This window comes from Acomys russatus, chromosome 8 (genome assembly GCF_903995435.1).
Source record: "Acomys russatus chromosome 8, mAcoRus1.1, whole genome shotgun sequence".
NCBI classification, from domain to species: Eukaryota; Metazoa; Chordata; class Mammalia; order Rodentia; family Muridae; genus Acomys; species Acomys russatus.
The window spans coordinates 62,177,909-62,201,137 of NC_067144.1; the positions used below are offsets into that span (position 1 = coordinate 62,177,909).

The following is a 23,229-nucleotide window of genomic DNA, read 5'->3' on the forward strand; positions in this document are numbered from 1 at the left end:
GCTCTCTCAAGTAGCCAAAGACTACCTAGAATTTCCAAGATTAGAACAGGAAGCTCTTTTTTTTAAGTTGTCGGCCAAGGCAACTCAAGAACTCCTCAAAACGCAGCTTTTCCTAGCTGCCCTTGCTTGCTTTCCAGAGGTGGAAGGTAAGTGGCTATACCTGAAGACACCTGGAACTGACCTAAATATCCCCAGCTTAGGTATCTCCTGGTATAAAAAGGAGCTTGCAAGTTTCCAACAGCAGAGTGTGACCAGCATTTCTACAAAGCTATGAAACCTGTGAACCACATCAATGACAACCAAGACATAATAACTTTAGGGTGCCATAGTGCCGTGCATACCTTGATGGCAGCCAACATCTCTCTAATTGGTCTTAAAATCCACTCAGAAATTAAAAGAAAAAAAACATGTTTTGTACTAGAAAGTTAGCTAACTAGTCAGTGTTGTTGATGGGTTGATTTTGGAGGTGAGTCTACAATTATTAATCTATTAAACCAGCACAATTCCTAAAAACAAGATATACTCAATGTTCTTAACCCACAGGTACTTGTAACCTTAACCCTCATCAATGTATGTGACTTTACAGTAGATGGAAAGTACTACTGAAAGCTGCAACCAATAAAAATACACAGTAGTAGAGTCTAGTCATGACTGATAAACCTACAAAACACTCTTGCACCTATTCCACAAGGAACATTGTGTAAGAGAAGGTAAAAAGATTGTAAAAGCCAAAGGATTAGAATTTGCTGAGAAATTGCGTCTTCTAGAAATATGAGAAGCTACACCTCTAAAGTCTTATTAACATTATTCCTCAAACATAAGCTGATCAAAGACAACACCAATTGTAGGTTTCACCTTTTCCAAACCTACTTTATTTAGGGTTCTTTAAATTCTTATACCTCCTTTCCAACCTACCTACACTATATGGGAGAGAAAGGAGATTAATGGGAACAGGAGAAGTAGACCTTGTTGAATTCAGTTCAGGGGAGCAATTCCCCTGGCTTAGTTTGCAGGATTTCAGCAGACCAGCAATTCCATCAAAGTTGCTGCTGGAACCTGGAACAGCAGCCAGAACCTAGAGACTAGATGCCTTCGCTGGGGTGGTTCACTCTAGGAGCTTCTCAAAGTGGAGCAATGAACAGCCAAAAAATAGCAGGACTCCAAAAGCCCCTCCTCCTGATTTGGGATTAGAGTCTGTACTAGGATGTGTTTCAGCTGGAAAAAAATGAGCCCCCACACAAAGTGACTCAACTTCCAAGTATTTAAATATCATCTGTTCTTTCACAAATCTGTTCCCCATCCCACACTTGGGATCTAAACAAAAATATGTTTACATTCATTACATGTCCTACACTTAGGAGCAAAACAAAAACATGTTTATATCCAATACAACCAACGGACATGACAAAAATAGATAGGAAGAAGTCCACAGGTTCTCAACCTTGCATAGTGAGTATAGACAACTGAAAAACAGTGAATAAGAGATGGTCTTCTCCAGGGAAGAACACACCTATTACTCGTCTGGTGGCGAATTGTCCAGAAACAAATATTTAAATAACATTAAGCCCGGCGTGGTGGCACACGCTTTTAATCCCAGCACTCGGGAGACAGAGGCAGGCGGATCACTGTGAGTTCGAGGCCAGCCTGGTCTACAAAGTGAGTCCAGGATGGCCAAGGCTAAACAGAGAAACCCTGTCTCGAAAAACCAAAATAAATAAATAAATAAATAAATAAATAAATAAATAAATAACATTATACAGATCAAAATGTTTATATTTAGAAATGTGTATGAATAAATCTGCACATATACATAAACAATAATAATTAATGAAAAAGAAGGCAATAAATTTGAAGGAGAATAAGGAAGTGTACAAGGAGGATTCAGAGTAAGGAACAAAAAGAGAGAATATTATAACTATATTTGATACTCCTCAACAAACACTAACACCACAAACAAGAAAAATGGCAACAGCTGTATTGCTGATAAAAACCACAAAGTAGAGAGCTAGTGAGGGTTCTGTAGTAGATACTGAGGAAATAATCTATTCCGACAAGAAGACAGATTGACCAATAAAGACTTATTTGATTGTGAATTGAAGGTTTGATGAAGATTTGTTTTTCATGTACTGAGAAAATATCATGTTGTCATGGATGAGAAGAGAAGGTATAATACCTAAGGGTGTTGGAGTATGCCTACAATCCAGCAGTTGGCAGTTGGAGAAAAGATCGGCGATTCATGACCATACTAGGATAAGCAAGGTCAAGTCTTAATAAAATGAGTGCAGTGAACTCAGATATGCTCCATTAAGTACCATCTACATAAGAGAGAGAGACAGACAGAGGCAGAGAGACAGAGAGAGAAACAGAGAGAGAGAGAGAGAGAGGAGAGAAGAGAGAGAGAGAGAGAGAGAGAGAGAGAGAGAGAGAGAGAGAGAGAGAGAACAGACACAGACATACAGAGACAGAAAGACAGGGACAGAGGGACAGAGAAAATGACAGAGACAGGGAAACAGAGAAACAGAGGAGTGAGAGTTATTTCAAAATATTACGTATGAAAATCACATGTATTTTTGAAAAATATTTGTACAAGATATCTGGGAATATACTTCAGAAGATGATTTTGTTGACAAACAGCAATATTTAGTCCTATTGAATGTATTTTATTTTTTTACCAGTTGGGAAAATTTTGTTATTTTTCAGGATAAAAATCAAATTAAGATTAAAATGTCATGTGTTTGATCATTTTCAAATGTAGATAGCAATATGTTTTTATTATTGGCTTTCTTTTCAACATTTCAATTCTGTTTAGCAACTACTAGAATAAAGAAAACCACTCTAGCTTTATGGAGTTCATATAATTTTATGACAATCAAGGTCTATTGCTTTTAAAGAGAACATTACTTGTTATTTTTCTCAAATTTTTATTAAATACAATGTTAAAATTCTAGTTACATAGTTTTCACATAGAGTATTATTAGTATTTATTATGATTTTTCCAACATTGTCAACACTATAATTTTATATAATTTACATATATTATGTATATATGTATGTTTATATGTATGTATTATATGGATAAATGTGTTAGCTAGTTTTCTGTCAACTTGCTATAAGCTAGAGTTATCTGAAAAGAAAGAACCTCAACTGAGATAATGCCCTCATAATATCTAGCTATATGGAATTTTCTAAATTAGGGGGTGGTGCCATCCCTAGACTTATGGTGTGTGTGTGTGTGTGTGTGTGTGTGTATGTGTGTGTGTGTGCGATCTCTAGTATTTAATAGCAAGCACTTGAAAAACTGACAAGCAAACGAAAAACAATAAAAAATCTTACTTCCAGAATAAATGTCTACCATGTTAACCTTGACAGTGTGCTTTAGGTATCACATCAGAAATCCAGGCCATACATTTAAAGAGATAAATCAGATGAAATGAAAATCATAAAATTATTTGCAAGTCATATATCTGATAAAGATGAACGTGCAAAATTATAAAGGACTCATACAGTTCAATCGTAGGAAAACAAACTGATCATTGAAAACTGGATAAATCATGAATAACAATTTATTCTTAGAAGACACAAAAATAGCCAGCAACAATACTAAAAGGTGTTTTGTATCCTAGACACTCAGGATATTCAAATTCACATTGGAATGAAACAGCATGCAAGCCCTTTAGAACACCTTCACCAAAAAGCCAAAAATACTTGCTGATGCCATTTATATGAAACATCTGTGTGAGGTATGATAACATATGATATGTGAAATCTATTTCCACTGCTATGTGCAGTGCCAATTAGGATCATGAAACACAGAGACACAAGGGAGAAGAAATTAAGTAGCATTTATGCTGCATCAGTAAGTCAACATGTCTAGTGTTCAACAGGAGGATTACAGGAAATAACGATGTACTGTTTATAGAGTATTTATGCTAAATGAACAGCCCTTCTTTTCATTTATGCATAAAATAATTAACTGAAAATTTGAATATGTCCATTTGTTTTATTTTTGTGGTCATTTATAAAAGTTAAATTACATATGACAAACACTAAAGAAAGGTAAGTGTGCAGATAATGAAATGCACATGAATTTGAAACTACAAAAGAAGAAATCTAAGAGGAATCTTAACGGGGTAAATGAATGTAGTTCAAAAGTGTGACCTCTATAAAGAACAATGTTCATATTCAATTATTATGCAAAGATACTACATAGAAAGAATGTTTCATCAAGTTAAATAGAAATCACAAGGCTATCAAAATTTAGAGTTGAAAGCCAGCCAGAAAGACACTAAAATAGCTGTGCCTCAATAAAAGTCCTAATAGATCATAAGAATGAGTTAAAGGGATTTTGTTTCATAAATTCTGAAAAACATTGGGTCTAGTTTCGTATTTTTTGTTTGTTAATATTTATGATAAAGCTTTGTTCTCGAGTACTTTTGTTTGTTTGTTTGTTTTTTGGTTTTTTGTTTTTTGTTTTTCGAGACAGGATTTCTCTATGTAGTCTTGGCTGTCCTGGACTCACTTTGTAGACAAGGCTGCCCTTGAACTCACAGTGATCTGCCTGCCTCTGCCTCCTGAGTGCTGGGTTACAGGCATGTACCACCATGCCCAGCACCTCAAGTACCTTTGGGTTCAACTTCCAACAATACAGATATGTGGACCAATGACACAGGAAGGCAATTGATTAGTGATCAATAGAAGAATACACAGTGAAAAAAGAGCTTGTTTCAATGAGTTATGCTAGGAAATTTGAATAAACTGATATAAAAAAATGGAACTGAAACCCCTTCCATGCATCACAAAATCAATTAAATTTGGTCTAAAACTTATATATAAGGTCTAAAAACAAGCAACATCTAGAAGAGGTCACGGAGCCAAAATAACCTTCTTTATCATCTAAGTTCTGTGACAGTTGTATGTGCTCTTTGAGAGTAACTGAGCCACATGTTGAAGTTTCCGCTGAGGGTTTTAGTATTATGTAGAAAGCAGCATGAGATATATAGAGAGAGATACTAAGAAAGAAGACAAGAGCAGGGCATGAAGGAGATGACACAGAACAGGCTGTTTCATGTATGTTAATCCCTTCCATTATGCTCTGGTCTTGAATCTACATAAGATTTACATTCTTCGCAATGTTCTCGCTTTCTCAAACTGCTTTCCATGAGTGATTACTTATTGAACTAAACATTCATAACAATAATGTATACACAATTGAAAAGACAAACAATGTTTAGTCCTTAAAGGATATAAATAAAGAAGACTAGAAATGTAGAGTACTTTAGAGTTTAGGTATAACTTTAGTAAAATGCATAAAATGAATATTATTAAAGGAAAATAGTGAGGAAAGAGAACAAATGCAACACAGAGTGACTAGAGACTAAACACCAGTTAAGGAGACAAGGAAGTGGGTCTAATTATTTAATTAACAGGATAAATAAAATCAATGCATTGGTAATTTGTCTGATTAAGCACCATTTTCCATTTTAATGTTCTATGTAGATCAAATTAGCTATGTATTAGTTGGGCTCATTTGCATTCATGGAAAGAAACCTTAACTTGAATTACTTTAAAAGGAGCAAGACAAATGCTACCCTCAGACTTTTTCAGAGACTCTTTTCCTTGGAGTGAATGTCAGTGAATACAGAACTCATGACTAATCCAGGTGTTGGAGCTCTATGTTTAATGGGTATCCAGACCTAAGCAAAGCACCTTTGCCATCCTTTGTAAATGACAAGGTGGGAAAAAACTATGATCTGAAGGACAGAGAGAAGTCTGCAAGATACAACCATTGCAGTCATGAAATCTCTGGGTCTGAAAGAAAAATGAGACCCTCAACAGTAAGACATATATGGAGGAAAGAAGACTCAAGGGTCCCTACCACTCATTCCTCAGTTATTGAACAGTGAATGAGAGATGGGAAATATTATTTCACTTGGGTTTCCAAGAATAACGCCTACCAGACTCCAAAACATTGTGCCAATGCAATGGTCCCACAGGACTAAGATTGAAATAAATCAAGGCCAAAAGTAGTGTCTGGGAAAGAATCTGTTAGAGAGGGTAGGGAAAAAAGAATACCAAATCAATACACACATATATAGAAATGGGACAGATAAATGGGAGAAACAAGGAAAACAAGAGCAAAGAGATCTCTAATAAATGTAATTCAACACCAAAATTTTTATTAAAGGTCTAAGTTGCTGAAGTTTTCATCAATGCTGGGTTGACAGCAATGTCTCCTATGATGTGTTGGCACTGGAACATTTAGTTCCCAGTTGTTGGTGGTATTTGGAGAAGCCTATGGTATGTAGCCTATGGGGAAGCAATACGTCATTGGGGCAGGCTTTGACATTTTCAAACTCCTCAGACATCCCCAGTATACTTTTTGTACTTCACCACTGTGGTTCAGGATGTGCGCCTTGAATGCAATGTTCCATCTGCAACATCTGCCTGTTGCCGTGCTTCTCTTCTGTGATAGTGATGGGCTCTCATCCTTCTGGAGCTGTCGTGTTAAATACACCCTTCCTTCTACAAATTGTCTCAGTTAGTGTTTTATCACAGAAATAGAAAAGGACCTAAGACAGATGATGTTACCATAGAGTTGATTGTTGCTTCAAGAGCTTGAGCATTCTGGGTTTTAAAGGAATGTGGAAGATTTTGTAACTTTTAACAAGAAAATCATAGAATGATATAAGTAGTACTAACAGCCCATCTTAGTAGAGTCTCTGACAATAGTGCTATGGGCAACGTGTGTTTTGCAACATCCTATCAAGAAGTTTTAGAGGGGTATTCCAGGCAACTGGCCTGGAGACACTGCTTATGATCTTTTGGCAAATAAAATGGCATTCTGCCATTCACCTAAGATTTTGCCTTAAGATAAATTTAAAAGCAATGGGTTAACTTCCTTGATAGAGACAATTTTGAGATAGCCTAATATTGACTCTTTTGTGTAACCATTAGCAATCATTTTTGTATAGGACTCCAATGAAAATGAGAAAACTGGGCAGAAAATTAAAAAATACAATATTGAGAAAGAAAAGGGGACACTGTTTGCCTTAGTGTTATAACTAAGGCTTGTTTTGGAGGAGAAATTGCTATCATTTACAATCCTCACACTAAATAGAAGACAAAACTGAATTGGAATACAGAGTATGGCTCCCTCAGGGAAAATCCTCAACAAGATAAGCTTGTGGAAAAGAGCATAAATCATTTTCTGTAAATGTTTTTATTTCCTCATACAAGGGGATGAGATGAGAGCCATTCTCAGGCCTTTCTGTTTCTTAACTCTCATGTGCTGGTTCAACTCAGGTGTTCTTGCCTAATCTCCTTTACAAGCTGATTCAAACTGATTTCTCTTGGCTCCTGACTGAATTGCTCTGCTTGGCCTCAAACTTATTCTGGAAATATGTTTAATCTTCTGGGCCCTTTTCATTCTCTTTTTTGTCTGTCTTCACCTGTGAACAGTTTGTTCTATCTGCAACATGTCTCTGTAAAACTATCCCAATTAGAAATGCTAGGTAAAAACTTTTGGTAAACACTCTCAGTAAAAATGCGCCCCCTTTTTCTCCCTGTACGTCTGTTAAGTAGCCTCTCTTTCCTTCTCTGACTGGTGAGAGTCACCCACATATTCTATGTCTGACTCATTCTGTCAAATATTTCTCTGATTCATTACTTTGTCTCCCCCCTATTAGACATGTCTTTTAAAAATGTTTTTTTCCTTCCATAAACTAATATTACCTTCATTGTTTGGTCTTGAAGTTGTGTACTTATGTACTAAGGGCATATCTGTATCCCAGCCAGATAATATTGCAATCAAGAGTGTGTCTTCATTCCAGCTGGATCATATAGACCTAGAAAGATTTTGGATGTGATTCTTTGCCAGAGCAGTCATGTTGCTTGATTAAAAATTTTCTACAAATTTCTATTATCCATCAGAAGTGGCTGAGAAAATGTTTTAGGGGGCCAGGTTCTATCAGAAACTAGTTGTCAAGTACTGCGCATTAATTCATATAATACTGGCTTTAGAGTCAAGAAAGATTAGATGTCTTGGAATATTCCTCTGTGATATCAGGGAGTGACTGAAACCAGACAATATGTGGCAGAGGAGTCTCTGTGAATTTCACAAGAAGGCAAGAGGTCCTGAGAAGCCATTGATGAAGAGGTAGAAGTGATATGCAGCTTACATTGGAGTTCCCAAGATACTGGAGAAACTAGAGCCGTGACATACATGGCAAGAACTCCTATACACAGGAGATAGAACGAGCCCGAAAAAGGGACATGAAATTCAGAGCCTTCTAAGCCCTTTAACCTCTGACACAGAGCTAGAGAATTTTATGTTTTCCCTGCTGAATTTAGGTCCATCTTGGTCCAGAACTTTATTACTATTGACAATCATTTCCTTTTGGAATAATGATACATTGGTGTAATTGTATGGAGGAATAAATAAATACCTTTCTAAATTTTATGGGCATTTAGAATTAAGAGATTGCCTTGAGTCTTTAAACTATTAAGGATAAATGAAAAATATTAGTTAGCCAGGTATCAATTAATAAATTGTACACATTTATGCAAATATAATATAATCTATAGCTATTCATAACTACAAATCTTCTTTAATAAACTACTTTTCTGTGGTTTGATATAACACTAAGATCAGGAGAGTATCTGCCTGTCTTCATGTGGGATAAATAAAATATTTTCATATGCCTATGACCTATGCATTGGCTTTATACAGCATATGGCTGTGTATGAGTAGCACTCATCATCTTCAGGGTTTAGAACACACTTCAAGTATAGTCAGTAGGATTTTATTAAGGCACAGAATTCCTTCTGAATAGTAAGTGAACTGTCTTGCTAGAAAAGTCTCTAGAAGTCCTCGATGAAACTGGTGGAACATGAGCAAACAGGAGCAGGGAAATTATAAAGGCTGTTTGTTCCTATCTGTTTCTTTGGTTTTGTTTTATTTTCAATTGTACAAGCTGCTTGCTATGAATACATTTTACCCTTAGAAGTCCAAGTAAGTGCATGTACTGAAATCTGTGACAGCATATGCTGGTGAGGCTGTGGAGCAATGGGAAAACTCCTGCATCGCTGGTGGGGAGTGAACTTCTGCAACCAGTGTTGAAATAAATCTGGATGCTTTTCAGAAAATTGGGAGTAGATCTACCTCAAGACCCAGCTATACCACTCCACAGCATATACCCAAAAAATGCTCTTCCACAGAACAATGACACTGGCTCCTAGAAAGACACACATGGTATATATTCACATATAAGCAAATATTAGCCATAATGTTCAGGATGACCATGCTACAAACCACAGAACAAAAGAAGCCAAGGAGGACCAAAGGGAGGATTCCTGAATCTCACTCTGAAGAGGAAATAAAATTAGACATCTGAAGTAAATAGAGACAAGGAACTGAGTGGGAGAGGGAGTGGGAATGGTAAGTGGGGTAGGTAGGGAGGGCAGGGACAGGGGTAGAGGGAGTGATTGAGAAAAAGGACAGAAATCGCTGTTGGAGGGGCATCTCTGGGCCAGGAGAGGCTCCTGGAAATCTATGGGGAAGACCTTAGCTGAGATCCGGAACCTGAAGTCACCACCTCCTGTATACAGGTAGGACTTCCTGAGGAGTGAGGAGGACATGTACCCACCACTAAAACTTTTGCCTCAGAATTTGTCTTAGCTACAAAAAATTAGGAATAAAGAAGGAGCAGAGATTGAGTGAGGAATAAACCAATGACTAGAGCAATTTAAGACTCGCCCCATGGGAGTGAGCGACCACCTGTCACTCCTAATGATACTCTTCTATGCTTGCAGATAGTACCCTAGCAGAACTGTCTTGTGAGAGACTTCATCCAGAAACTGATGGAAACAGATATTCAAACATTATACCTCACAAAATTATGACCACAACCATCTCTATCCAGGTGTTACTACATATGAATGTGTACGTGATACATTACATAACTAGCCAGCTGTTTTACAGAAGGAATATAGTTACATACTATTATAATGTTTGCTAGCCATAAATATGATTCATCAACTGGAATATAGTTGACATAAAATCATGAAAAAAAATTTAAATTGTAGTAATTTGAATGCCAAACAGAAGGCTTTTCCCCCTGCAACAAACTAGATCACAGATACTAAAGGCTATTATCACAGACTACCATCTAAATAACTTAACACGTGCTTTTATTTTTGAAACAGATTAATCATATTACTTCAAATATAAAATTTTTGTTTTCATGTGTTTGTATGTGATGTTTATATTTTTATTTTACATTTTCAGCAACAATTGAGAATATAAATAAAAATAATATCAGAATTCTACTATTCTTTATTCTGTCTTTCTGTTGCTGCCTTCCTGTCTATTCTCATCTCTCTTTCTTTCTTTCTGTGTGTGTATTTGCAGGCAAACTTTCAGATTTATTGAATAGATTTTTATTTTAAAAACTGTTATTTAGGTGTATGACTTTAGCCAAATAGTTATTTTTCCTATGACTATTTAAGGTGGATAAGAGAAAATTACTGAGGTTATAAAGGAAAAACCAAACTTACCTTATTTTGCCTCAGTATTGAAAGCAATTTATTCATTAATTTGTCAAAGCAATTGCAGTAAAAGAGTGCAGGACTCCAGAAAATCACTGTCATTGCACATTGTAGAGGAATTTCAATTGAGTAACATGGCTGCTCTGCCAAGGGGTCAACATCCAAAGACCTTCTAAGTCTATGTGGCCTGACTGTAATGCAGACATACTTTGTGTTAGGTTATTATCTGGCAGGAATAATGACACACTCTTAGTACAAACCTTTATTTATTTTTTATTTTTTTTCAGAGTTCTTTTTTTTTTTATTAATTTATTCTTGTTACATCTCAATGTTTATCCCATCCCTTGTATCCTCCCATTCCTCGCCCCCCCCCCATTTTCCCATTATTCCCCTTCCCTATGACTGTTCCTGAGGGGGATTACGTCCCCCTATATATTCTCATAGGGTATCAAGTCTCTTCTTGGCTACTTGCTGTTCTTCCTCTGAGTGCCACCAGGTCTCCCCCTCCAGGGGACATGGTCAAATGTGAGGCACCAGAGTACGTGAGAAAGTCGTATCACACTCTCCACTCAAAATCCCAAACAATGAAAGTCAGTTTAGTTTGCCAAAGGAAGCCGCCATGCTTGAAAGTGACATGTACTTGAAGGGCAGAGAAAGTAAAGAATCAGATAAAGGTTTGACATAATGAGTCAAAGATAGGATATGTTGAACTTTCAAGAGAACAGGGCAGGAGGAGAGGTTACTTAAGAGCAACACAGGCAGAGAAAAGGGGAGATTTTACTGAGAGTTTCTTACCTAGACAGTTTTGCAGAGAGAAAAACCTAAACACATGGGAAAAGAAAATGAGCTGGAGAATTGGCTTATTTTTTTAGCTTGGGTTCTTGTATATACCACACTTCCAACCCTTATTCCACCTTAATTCCTTCCACACATCCTATTCCTAAGTACTCAGTTGGAATTTTCCTCTTTCTAATTTAATGCAATTTGAAACCACAGTCCAAATGACCATACTGCCCACATTCCAAGAAAATCTTCTCCACTCTAAGCAGACTAGAGAGGAAAGAGGGTTTACACTTCTTTAGGCTACTTCCTCAAAGGTAGGAAGTAGCTGATTAGGGCCCTTGGGTTCCTTAGGGCAAGTCCAATCTTCTTAGTCAGGAAATCTCCAACTTCTTGTTGTGTCTTTGCTCAAGACCACTTCCCAAACCACAAAGCAACCAGAAACAGCAAGGGAAGGCACAGTCTCCACAGGCCCTCACAGAGCTTTCCTGTTTATACCAGAACTAGCTGGAAACGATCACACCCCTGAAAAGTACAGGAGGTAAATCACAATTACCTGGTGTGAAGCAGCCTCTTATGCCACACCTAGGATTAAAACAAAAACATAGTCACATAGCATACCTGGTTTTTAAAGAAGCTAAATTCTCAGTACACCAGAGAATGAGAAGGAGGCAGAAGATTAAAACATATGGCCAGAGTTGGTTTGAGGCCTAAAGAAACCAAGAGAAGCCAGTTTGAATCAGTCAGTTTGGAAAAGAGTTTAGGCAAGAATGGCTGATTTAAACAAGACAGTAACAGTTCAGAAAGAGGTAGGCAAGCATGGGAATGACTCTCAGCTCATATCCTAATCTGAGGAAATAAAAACAACTTTTATAGAACAGGCACAATCTAGTTAGAGTATCACCATCCAGCTCGACTTAGAGGCATCTTTATCACAGTCCAGTAACCCAAACTTTCCTCTACTCACCTTCAAAGATTATATTATACTTCTCCTTTATGTGAGATTTGGTAGAAATTTCACCAAAAAGAAATGATAAAAACATGGTCTATAGGTATATTTAACCTAATATAATTATTGTAAAATATATATATGTATGAAAAGATTACAAATGTACGTAGATGCAAAATTGTCTAGATGCATTTATTTCTACTTAAAGGATTATAAAATTATATACATATATATCTTAGTAGATATTAAATAGTTACCAATATATATATGTGAAAGTGGAACATAACCAAAATTAACTTTTATGAATTGACGAGTAGTTTGTATTTAGTAACAGAATGTCAGATTATTTATATTCCTTTAATGTACTTGTTTCTTAAAAGCAATTTTTGGTAAGTTAATTTTCAAGATAAAAGTTCATTTATTTTTAGCTGGGAAATTATAAATATATTCTTATGTTTGTCCTCCACATTGTTGCTCTTGTAGGCATGTCAATAACCACACTTTGATTTTAATATGGATCTGAGTATTTGACCTCCGTTCCTCATGATAGCCAGAAAGAACTCTTATCCTCCGACTCATTTTTGTATGAGTATCAACGAATGACAAGTAAAATGTAAATGAGCCTGTCACCTATACAATTAGTAAATTATTGTAAATACTATATCAATTTGTTCTATTTCTCCTAAAAGCAAAATAGGAAATGTTATATTTAGCATATTCCACAGTAATAACTGCTGAGCCCAGGAGAATATTTTTAAAACAAACTAGATCACAGTTATATATACAAGTTATGATAGGGGTTATAAATTTAATTGTTTTTCTAGTTAAGTTGTCATGGAATTTTTTGGTGTTGGATAAATATATACAAATATACTTGATAGGAAAATATAAAATACAATGTAAAATTCTACATCTTCAGAATGGCTATTCTAAAGGTCAATCAGATATACGAACCTTATATTTGGTTAATATCTTGTTCAAAACAGTAAAGTTCATGAAAAAAAAAAATAAGATACGTAACACTGTGTTTCACACTTTTGTACCTAAAAAAGCAAGATGGAAAATTACATCAAGTGTTTTTATCACAATCTGAAAGCTAAAATTGTTAATATTTTGTAAAGATATAAGTATGGAGCTTATAAGTAAAAAACAATCTGACTCATTAGTAGCTCTGAAGAACATTCAGAGATTTATATGAAGCACACAAAAAGACCAGGCATTCTCAGCTAGGGATTTTCATGTTCATTAGAGTAGCTGACAAAATTTTCTTTTCTTTTCAGGTAGGTAAAAAACCAATTCTGTTGTAAGAGTCTGAAAGAAAGGAAGAGAGTGTATATAAAATGGCTTAGAATTGGTCTTACCCATTAAATGCCAGCCAACTGTTTTGTCATGTTCATTCCAAAAGCATTGAATTGTTTTCTTCTATATCAAAAGTAATAGAAGTTGGCATTGCCAGGAATGAAAACAGGGCTCCCGATGATTGAAGCTGCAAGAAAATAAAAGTTGCTATCTGATTCTTTTCATTGTTTTCCTTGTAAGAAATTGGTACAAAATCCTGGCATTCCACACATAAATTTCTCAAGGAATTGATTATATAAAATGTGTAGAATATAAATGTATGTAACCCACAGAAAATGGTGAAAAATGTAAACCTCTAAGGAAACAAAATTTAAATGATATTGCATCACACACATTATGTAGTTTAATGATATTAACTCTGCATTTTGATGCTCACATAAATTTAAAATATAAACAAATGATTACATTACTCTTTTATTTTGTTTTCTACTAAAATAACAATAAATATCTCATATCATTAGGAAGTTGTTTAAAATCTATTGTAAAAATCTGATTAAACTTTAGTTTTTTTTTTTTTTTTTTTTTTTTTTGACAAAATAAATAAATGACCTAACTCAGGCACAGAAAGACAAATAACAAGTTTTTTATTCTTATATGTAGATGCTAGATTTAGATCTTTAGATGCCAGTGGTTAATACAGAGTTATCATAAAATACCAGGAAATGGGCCACAGAGAGGTAGTAGGGGAGACCAGAAAGCCAGACAGGAGAATAGTAGGACACACTTTCCATGGAAGGATAATGAGAAAATGGTTGTGGGAGATTACCCTAGGATAGTGGAAGGAAAGGAACACAAAGGGAACATGCTGCTTCCCATTTCCAAATCTAGTGTTCTGAATTATTGTCTTTATTGGCACTAAAAAATACATCTCTAATATCCTTTGAAAGAAGCTTCATTTCCCAATATACAGAGATTATTAGAAAGACACAGCTAGTCAAATACACTGATCAGGTGACAGCTCCCATCAATAGCTACATTTAAAACACAAAACCAATACTTAAGAATCATGGAATACTGTAGAAGAAGGAGAGAAAATTATAAAAGTATGGGGACTAAGAAGTTGCTGGAAGATAATCTGTTAAAGAATTAGAATAACAATGTTTAGTGCGATAGGAGATTATGGGAAGAAGAGTGGAAATTATGTTATAAGTAATTATCTAAGAATTGATAAAGAGAACTGTAAGTAAAGAGCCTTTTTTCTGTATTTCCATTTTGCTTAAATGAAGTAAGCATACATACTTTTCAAACTGATAAACCCAGAAAATTTCATGAGAGCGTACACGTTTTATTTTTCACCAAAACATAGCTTTAGAAAGATACACTATGTCCTCAAAGAGTAATTTTGATAAGACAAAATTACATGCTGTATAACTATAATAGAATGAAATATTTCAGCACCAAAAAATAACTATTGAGTACATTTCTTACTCATGTACATCCAACTTTACTGCAATGTATATTGTGGGGAATTTTAATCCAACAACATGGATACTCTCTCAAGAGATCACATCCAAAGACCTACATCTGTGTGATCTTGCTAGAATACAGACACAAACTTTGAACACTCCTTTAATTCTTCTTAGTGGAATAAAGACACACCCTTAGTATGCACCTTTATTCCCAAAACACGACTTCTAAATGAGTAATAGACAAAGTGAAGAATTAGAGAAAGATCTGACAGAATGCGTCATAGCTAGGATATGCCCAACTCTTAAGAGTAGTGTTTGGAGAGAGACCAAGTTGTGTTCCACACAGATCAGTTGAATGCATTTGATTGCAGTTGAGTTCTTGTAGTTCAGTTCTGTTTAGTTTATGCCGACAGTGTAGTTCAGTTCATGGTGTTCAGAGGCAGTTTTTCCAAGCTGAGCAACTCAGTGAGAAGCAGATAGAAGCCAATTTGAGTCAATGTGGACAGAAGTTTGAGCTAACATATTCAGCCGTCCAGAATTTAGAAGCACTGGAAAGGGTGAGTTTATTCAGCAGTAAGTCTCAAAGGCTGAATCATTCTAACCAAGGTTAGCAGAAGGAGGCTGGAAGCTGAAGCCTTCAACTTCAGACCTTGCAAAAGATTAGATTGCAAGGAGGCTCAAAGCTTCTAGGTCTATGCCTGGGGATGACCTGAAGCCATGTATTCATAAAGCTTGAGATCGGCTCTCATACCTTCATCAGAGTAAATAAAAACAAATTTATAATACATAATTTCTAAAATAGAAACAATTTTACATTTATAAATCACATGAAAGTTGGAAGTAAGGAGTGATATATTTGCTGTGGGAATCTGACCATGCTCTTCTTAGCCATCTGATCCTACCTGGGAAATGAGGAAGAGTTTGAAGATGTGGGTAGAAATTTGGAAAAACAGAATGTTTATTAAAACTTAGAAGACTTGGGTTTCAGGAAGAAAAAAAGCACTGTGATGAAACCGGCCTAAGAGTATTTGTGTTCTGTAGTGGATAAGTTTTGTCTATATCTTGGAATTTTGAATAACATTGCATTCAAAGACAATAGATTAATTATTTTGTGGTAAATTTTCCAAATAGCAATAAATCCATGGTTACTGCTCAGAGTATTCTTAGTGAGCTCCAGAGTGACAAAGCAAAAGAATATGAAAATAAAATGTGTGCATTTTGGTGAAGAAGGTTATGGGCATAGAGAAAATAGTGGCAGTTCTTACAGTAGTTAATGTCAATAAGAGAGACCTAGGCTTCTAACTTGACCAAAATACTTGAAAGACATGAAACTGAGGATGTAGTATTTTCCTTTCTGCATTCCAGTCTTATCTGGGTCAAATATTTTCTAATAATACTTTATTAATTTATTCATATTACATCTCAATTGTTATCCCATCCCTTGAATCCTCCCATTCCTCCCCCTCCCATTTTCCCCTTATTCCCCTCCCCTATGACTGTGAATGAGGGGGACCTCCTCTCCCTGTATATGCTCATAGGGTATCAAGTCTCTTCTTACTTTAAACCTATTCTTCCGTTTTGAACCAGAAATCTTATTTATATAATGTATTATTGTGTTGGACATACATAATAACTTGTATATTGTTTCCTTTTAGAACATTTCACAGGAACAGATTGAGTCAGTAGAAAATTAACACTTAAGAGTTTTGAAAAATATTGGACAAAGTTGACTTTGGATCTAGATTAACTGTTATTTACCTTATGAGAATAATATATACTTTAGATACTAGGAGTAAAATAATAGGTTCTAATATGATGTGGTTGGTTGTCAAGAAAGTTAACAAAGCATCCATTGTCCCTATGAGGGTTCAATTTCATTTTCAAGTTAACTGTATTTTGAAATCCTTGGGAGACACAGCCCTAAACAAGTCTATGAAGACATTTCCAATGACCTTGAACTTAGCATGGAAGATCCATATCTTTATGGGCTATAGTCTCTGGCTTAATAAAAAGAAAGAAAATAGAAATTTATCTAAGAACCAGAATTTATCTTTCTGGCTCCTGAATTCAGCCACTTCGCACAGTTGCTCATACACCTCCAGACCATCTTGAGCTATATCCCATGAGACAGTGAATCAAAGTAAACTTTCTGTCCTTAAGTTGCATGGTTCAGTTACTCTAATAGAAAATGATGAAAATAATACACTGATTATATATATATATATATACATATATATATAGTATTACAATATAATGGATACTATGTATATTTTCATAAGTATATTTTTATCTATCTATATATGTGTGTATATATAGAAACATGTATATACTTTGTGTAGGACAGTATGTAAACTTTTCCTCTTTGGTTTTATGCTTCTTTAAAAACAATTGCAAGCTAAAGTTTGACAATTTAGAGAAGCTGATACTGCTGATGGCCTTGGAGGATATGAATTCCCTTTAAGCTTAAGGTATTCTCTGAGCACATGGCCACTGACCCTGGGGCTGAATGATAACTCAAATTTTGCTGAGCCTTGACTACTCATTCCTGTGACAAATGGGACAGATTCTACAAACTGCTTTACCCAAATACTTTTGGATTGCTTGTTGTGCTCACTTGCAGAGCTGAAAGATCCATTTGTCTTCTAATCCTTAAGGATAAAAATGTATTAGAATTTCTACTTCTCCTCCCATCAGTACCATTTTTTCTCTTGTGAGTAACAGATTTTGGAGTTGGTGGAGTCTCTGTTATTCATTACAACCACCAGCTTATGGAATTTTCAGTGCAGTTTCTACCTGTATTGCATTTATACTGCAACAAAGCCTCTTAGCAAGTTTAGTATTCCAGATAGACTTATTATCATGGTTATATAAAGATATATTTTAATATAAATATAATATCTGCATAGTTCTATGTAGCTAAAATAAAAAATATTATTTTTAAAATTTTATACATAATTCAATTTTAAAAAAACTAATGGTGTTGTTTTCTTAAAAGTTTTAAGGTATAATGTTTGCCATTGTACTAGTAGGCACCTTGGTTTCTGAGTCTACACTCTTTTCAACTATAAAGGTATATTTATACACCTGTAACTGATCATCCATATATAGTTATAACATTTATTTAATATTACTTGTATAAAAACTTTATAATTACTTTGGAATATACATTAAAGTTTTTTGAAGTGTTTATCATTATACTTAGAAATAATATCAAAATAACCTTTAGTTTGGTGATGAAAATTTAAAATTTATACATGATCTCACTGATTTTATTATCCTTAAGAGAATGAATATTTACATACAGCCATAGTTAAAAATGAATCAGATTTACTGGGTTATATTTAGATAGAAACAAATATGTTTCTTGTGCTTTTGAACTGGTTATAAAACACCCTGATTAGCCAAGATGTGAAGAGTTCCTCCTGAAGGTACTGGCACCATAAACACCACTGTCTCTTTTCACCACAATATATTATGTACTCATATTTCATTATAAATTATTTACTTTACATCCTGACTGCAGTTTCTTCTCCCTCCTCTCCTTCCAGTCATTCCCTACACCTTACCTCCTGCTCATCTACTGTTCCTCCCTTTCTCTTAAGAAAAGGGGATGCTTCTTATGGATATCAACCAGCCAGCCATATCAAGTTGTAATAAGATGTTATGCTATCCATAAACCAAAATAATGCCCTACTTCCTTCGTTTGTTTTTATCTAGTTTTTGTCATGGCAACAAGAAAATTTACTAATATGTCATGAGACAATTTTTCATCAACATTTCATAGAGGAATTTTAATCCAACAACATGGTTGTTTTGGCAAGCCCTAGGTCTATCTGATCCATCTGGAATACAGACATGCCATTAATACACACCCTTAATCCCTCTGGCTGGAATACACACCCTTAATCCCTCTGGTTGAAAGTCATTTCAAACCTTTAATCCTGAACAATGACATTTAATTCCAGGGTGAGCAGATAAAGTGATGAATCAGGGAAAGAATTGACAAAAATGAGTCAGAGATAGGATACACCCAACTCTTATGAGAACAGACAGGGAAAAGAAGCTATTTAAGAGCAGCTTATAGAAAGAGAGAACAATGGAGTTTGTGGAGATAGTACAGTAGAGTTTGTGAGTACAGTACACTGATGCTTGCTGCAGTAAAGTTGAGTGAAGTTGGTTGGTATAGTTCATTTTTAGGAGTTCAGAGACAGTTTTCCAAAGCGGAGCAATACAGTGAGAAGTGAAGAGAAGCCATTTTGAAACAGCCATCTTGGAGAAGAGTTTTTAACCAGAGCAGCTAAATTGAACCAGCGAGGCAGTGTTCTGAAAGAACTCAAAAGAGTAAGCTTATTTCAACCGTTAAGTATCAGAGACTTAAATCATTCTAGACCTAAGTTTGCTAATGGAAGCTGGAAGTTTAAGCCTTGAAGATCCAGGTTTCTAGAAGATTAGATTATAAGGAGTCTAAAGCTTCCAGGCCTAGGCATAGGTATAGGTAGACAGGACACTCTGAGATTAGCCTAAGTCATGTATTTGTAAAATTTAGATACAGCTCTCATCTTACCCCCTTATCTGAGAAAATAAAACAGCATTTACAGCACCTTTTCCACAATTTTTTTCATGCAATGTGCTTTGACCCATTGTTAGCAGATTTGTTACATTAATGATCATGGTAAGACACCTATCTTCCAAATTTGTCCTTATGCCACCACTATGAGATTATTGGAAAGGCAATTCAACAGAAAAATAAGATAGGAAAAAAATCAAGGCTAAATAACAGTTGTCTTTGTTTGGCCATATAAAATCATATTGACTATTTTTATTTAAATATTAAAGTGGATAATCACAGGAGAACTGGTAGAATCTAGAAATATAAACTGCAGTGAATTATGGAATTATCTTTGTCTAGTTGCCTTCATAGGCATGTGTTAAAGGTATTTCAAGTGATAGTTCATGGCTCCTGAAGCACTGTACTCTGGCAACTATATGGGTATAAAAAGTCTGACTTCTTGCAATAAACTTGTCTCAACTTCTGAACTGCTGTGACCCCCTCTGACCTGTGTCTGCTAGATGATATTCTCTCTGACCATAATCAGGTAACTCTGGCTTTGTATGTGAGTCCTGGTGCTTAGAACAAACACGTATTTTTGTAGCAATATGGATTATCTGTTAATTACCTCCAAAGGCGAGAAAGACTTCTGCCCATATGTACAATTGTGATTTTATTTAACTAGAAGCAAAGATTGCTCTCTGTGAACTTTAAACCAAGGTAAAGGACAATGTTACTGAGTTCATCAAGTGACAGATAACTGATAAACAGAAAGAAATTGAACAACAATTCCACCATCATGGTGAAAAAGAGATTGTCTATAATATAGATCATCCCTTATTTCCTCGTCTTTTTACAATCTGTGATTAAGACCAATGAGAAGTTACAATTCAATTTATGCAGGCTAACCATTTTTAAGTCACCCTTCTGATGGCAGGGGGACACCTCATCTTATTTAGTTCTTTGTCTAATCTATATACCAAAGTAAAAAGAAGATAAAAATGAGAAACTGAGGGTAATTTGCTAGAACCTAGGAGAGGAAACGCTGTCCTGGTGACTGCATAGGGAGATAACAGTAGAAGCAAACAAGCAACTTTTCCTGGAAAAAGTTGGGAAAATGCACTTGGAGGTGACAATAACTCTTATGCTGAAGAACATTTGTGAGTAGTGGCTTCATGGTATAGCCCCTCTGGGTTTTGTAGTTCATTAGCAAAATATTTATTTACTTCATTGTCTTTTCATGGTTCATTTTCCTTTATCCCTTTTGACCTTAAGCTGTAAACAGGATGCCATCCTCCTTCCAGGAAGTATTTGTTGTTTGCACTAAAGAATTCTATGATATTGTTAATCAAAGGGTGTTTATACTTATGTAAAAGGGTGTTTAGCCATTTTCAATAGAGGATAATATGAACAAAGCTAAGTCATAACCAATTCTGAAATACTGCTTTTGACTTGTCACAAATAGTGTCCAAGAATAGGTGGCTACCAAGGACCTTCAATCATTTTCCTATCTCCCTATAGCTCAATCTCATTGACATGTAAAAATTCTTAATTAAAACTTGGCTGATATATAAGGAAACATGTTATTGTTTGTAGATGTTGATTATGAATGCTAACTCTAACCAAGAAACTGGTTATAGAAGTAAATATCATTCTTGTTATGTAAGCAGGTGTATTTATTGTTTGTTTGTTTTCTTTTTTCTTTTACAAACGCATGTGTGTGCATGTGTTCATATTTGTAGGGGAGTACAAAAGTGACATTGCCTGCCATATTTCTCAAATGTTACTCACTTTGATTCATCAAGACTAGGTTTTTATTAAATCTAGAACTTTCAAATTTGGCATATCTAAGTAACTATCTATGTTTTCCCAAGAATATCCTGTCTCTGCTTTCAGAGAACCATGGATTTACTTGATCATTCAGCTCTTATGTGGGTTTTTAAGATTAGACTATGGATTCATGCTTGCGCAGCATGTATTTTATGCATGGAAGCATACCCCAAACATTTATTTTGTCCTGATTCCTGTTTTTTATGTTTGTGGGTGCATTTTCACATTACAGTATGTGTCATATGTAATCTTGCTTTTTCTCTCTGTGATGGTTAACTTCAGTGGTCAACCTAAAGATTTATAGAATAACCTAGGAGACAAAACTCTGTGCACATGTCTGAAGATGTTTTCAGATGATTCACTGAGCCATCAAGGCCAAATATGAATGAGATTGTCATGGAATAGAGACTAACATGGTAAAAAAGAAAAAGGAGGAACTAAGAGCAGATCCAGCTTTCATTTTCTTGTTTCCAGGTGTCAAAGACAGTCTTGACAGACACCTCATTTGGGCTACCATGCTTTGTTTATCAAAGTGAACAAAATTCTTAAACCATGAGCCAAAAAAAAAAAAAAAAAAAAAAAAAAAAAACTCCTTCTCTTAAGTACTTTCAGTCATATTTTTTGTCATACTGTGAGAAGAGTAGCACATGAATTAATACTAAGGAGAGGGACTACTGCTTCCATTATTCTATATGGCACATAGAATTTTAGAATAGGTTTTCAGAAGAAATGAGGAAGATCTTGTAACTATGAGATTAAAAAAAATTCCTAGAGTATTGTTAGCAGGAATTGATGAGGCCTGGAAGACCAGAATAACAGAGGAAATGTGAACACTAGAAGGCTGATGTTGGATGTTTCTGGGGGAAATAATGATTCTTTTGGTCTAGAGAGTATTCATGTTATATTCTGGCAATTGATCTGGATTCTTTCTTTTAATATTTTGACAACTTAACTAAGCCAGAACAAGCATGTAATGAACAAAGTTGTTCAGAGGAAGAAATTGCAAAAAAAAAAAGCTTGTGTTTTTTAGAATTACTTAATCTTAAGGCAGGTGGGATGAAGGGTGAAAGAGAATAAAGGAATAGGAATGATTAAATGGTGCTAGGGATGGGAGGGCAAGTAGAGGAAGGAATATAAAGAAAAATGAGTAACACTAAAGACCTTTGAAGATGCCATACAGAAGCCTTCAGGTGTTAAATTTAAGTGGGGTTACTTTATAACAGGGATTACTCCCAGACAACATAGGCTATCACTTTAAAAGCCCATGATAGGCATGTGTTACTTACTTTTGAGTTCTTGGTCTGGTGGGGCCTATAGATCTCCTGAACATTGTCATTTCCATTGCTTTGGTTCACCATCAGAACTGGATAGTAAGGTCAATTGCAGAAGGCATCACTTGGTTGATACATAGATCGTGGAGAAATCAAGTTGCTATCAGCCGGGAATTTTCATTTTCACTAACTAGCTTTTATAGAGGTGGTATACACTATTTGCAGAGGACAGTAATAAACATTCATCATAGTTGTGAAAGCTATAGTAACAATTGTCCCAGGAAAATATGGCCAATGGTATTATATAGACATGAAAGTTATGGAAACTGCTTTATGTTTGGATTTAAGGCCCAATCTACAAGTCAGAACTCACCTGACACCATTAATAGGACCAAGTATTGGAGGATAGATAAGGGATGGGGCTTAGCAGGGGAAACTGATGATACTATTCTGACAATTGAGCATTTTCTCTAAACCTAAGGTGTTATCATCATGGCAATAGAGAAGTACACATTACAAACACTCATGAGATACACT

General features: G+C 35.3%; 1 pseudogene; it reads left to right on the forward strand.

Annotated features, from left to right (window-relative positions):
• Positions 1–11,164: 11,164 nt before the first annotated feature.
• The window catches only part of LOC127193020 (guanine nucleotide-binding protein G(I)/G(S)/G(O) subunit gamma-5-like), a 171,286-nt pseudogene continuing 159,221 nt past the window's right edge, over positions 11,165–23,229 (forward strand).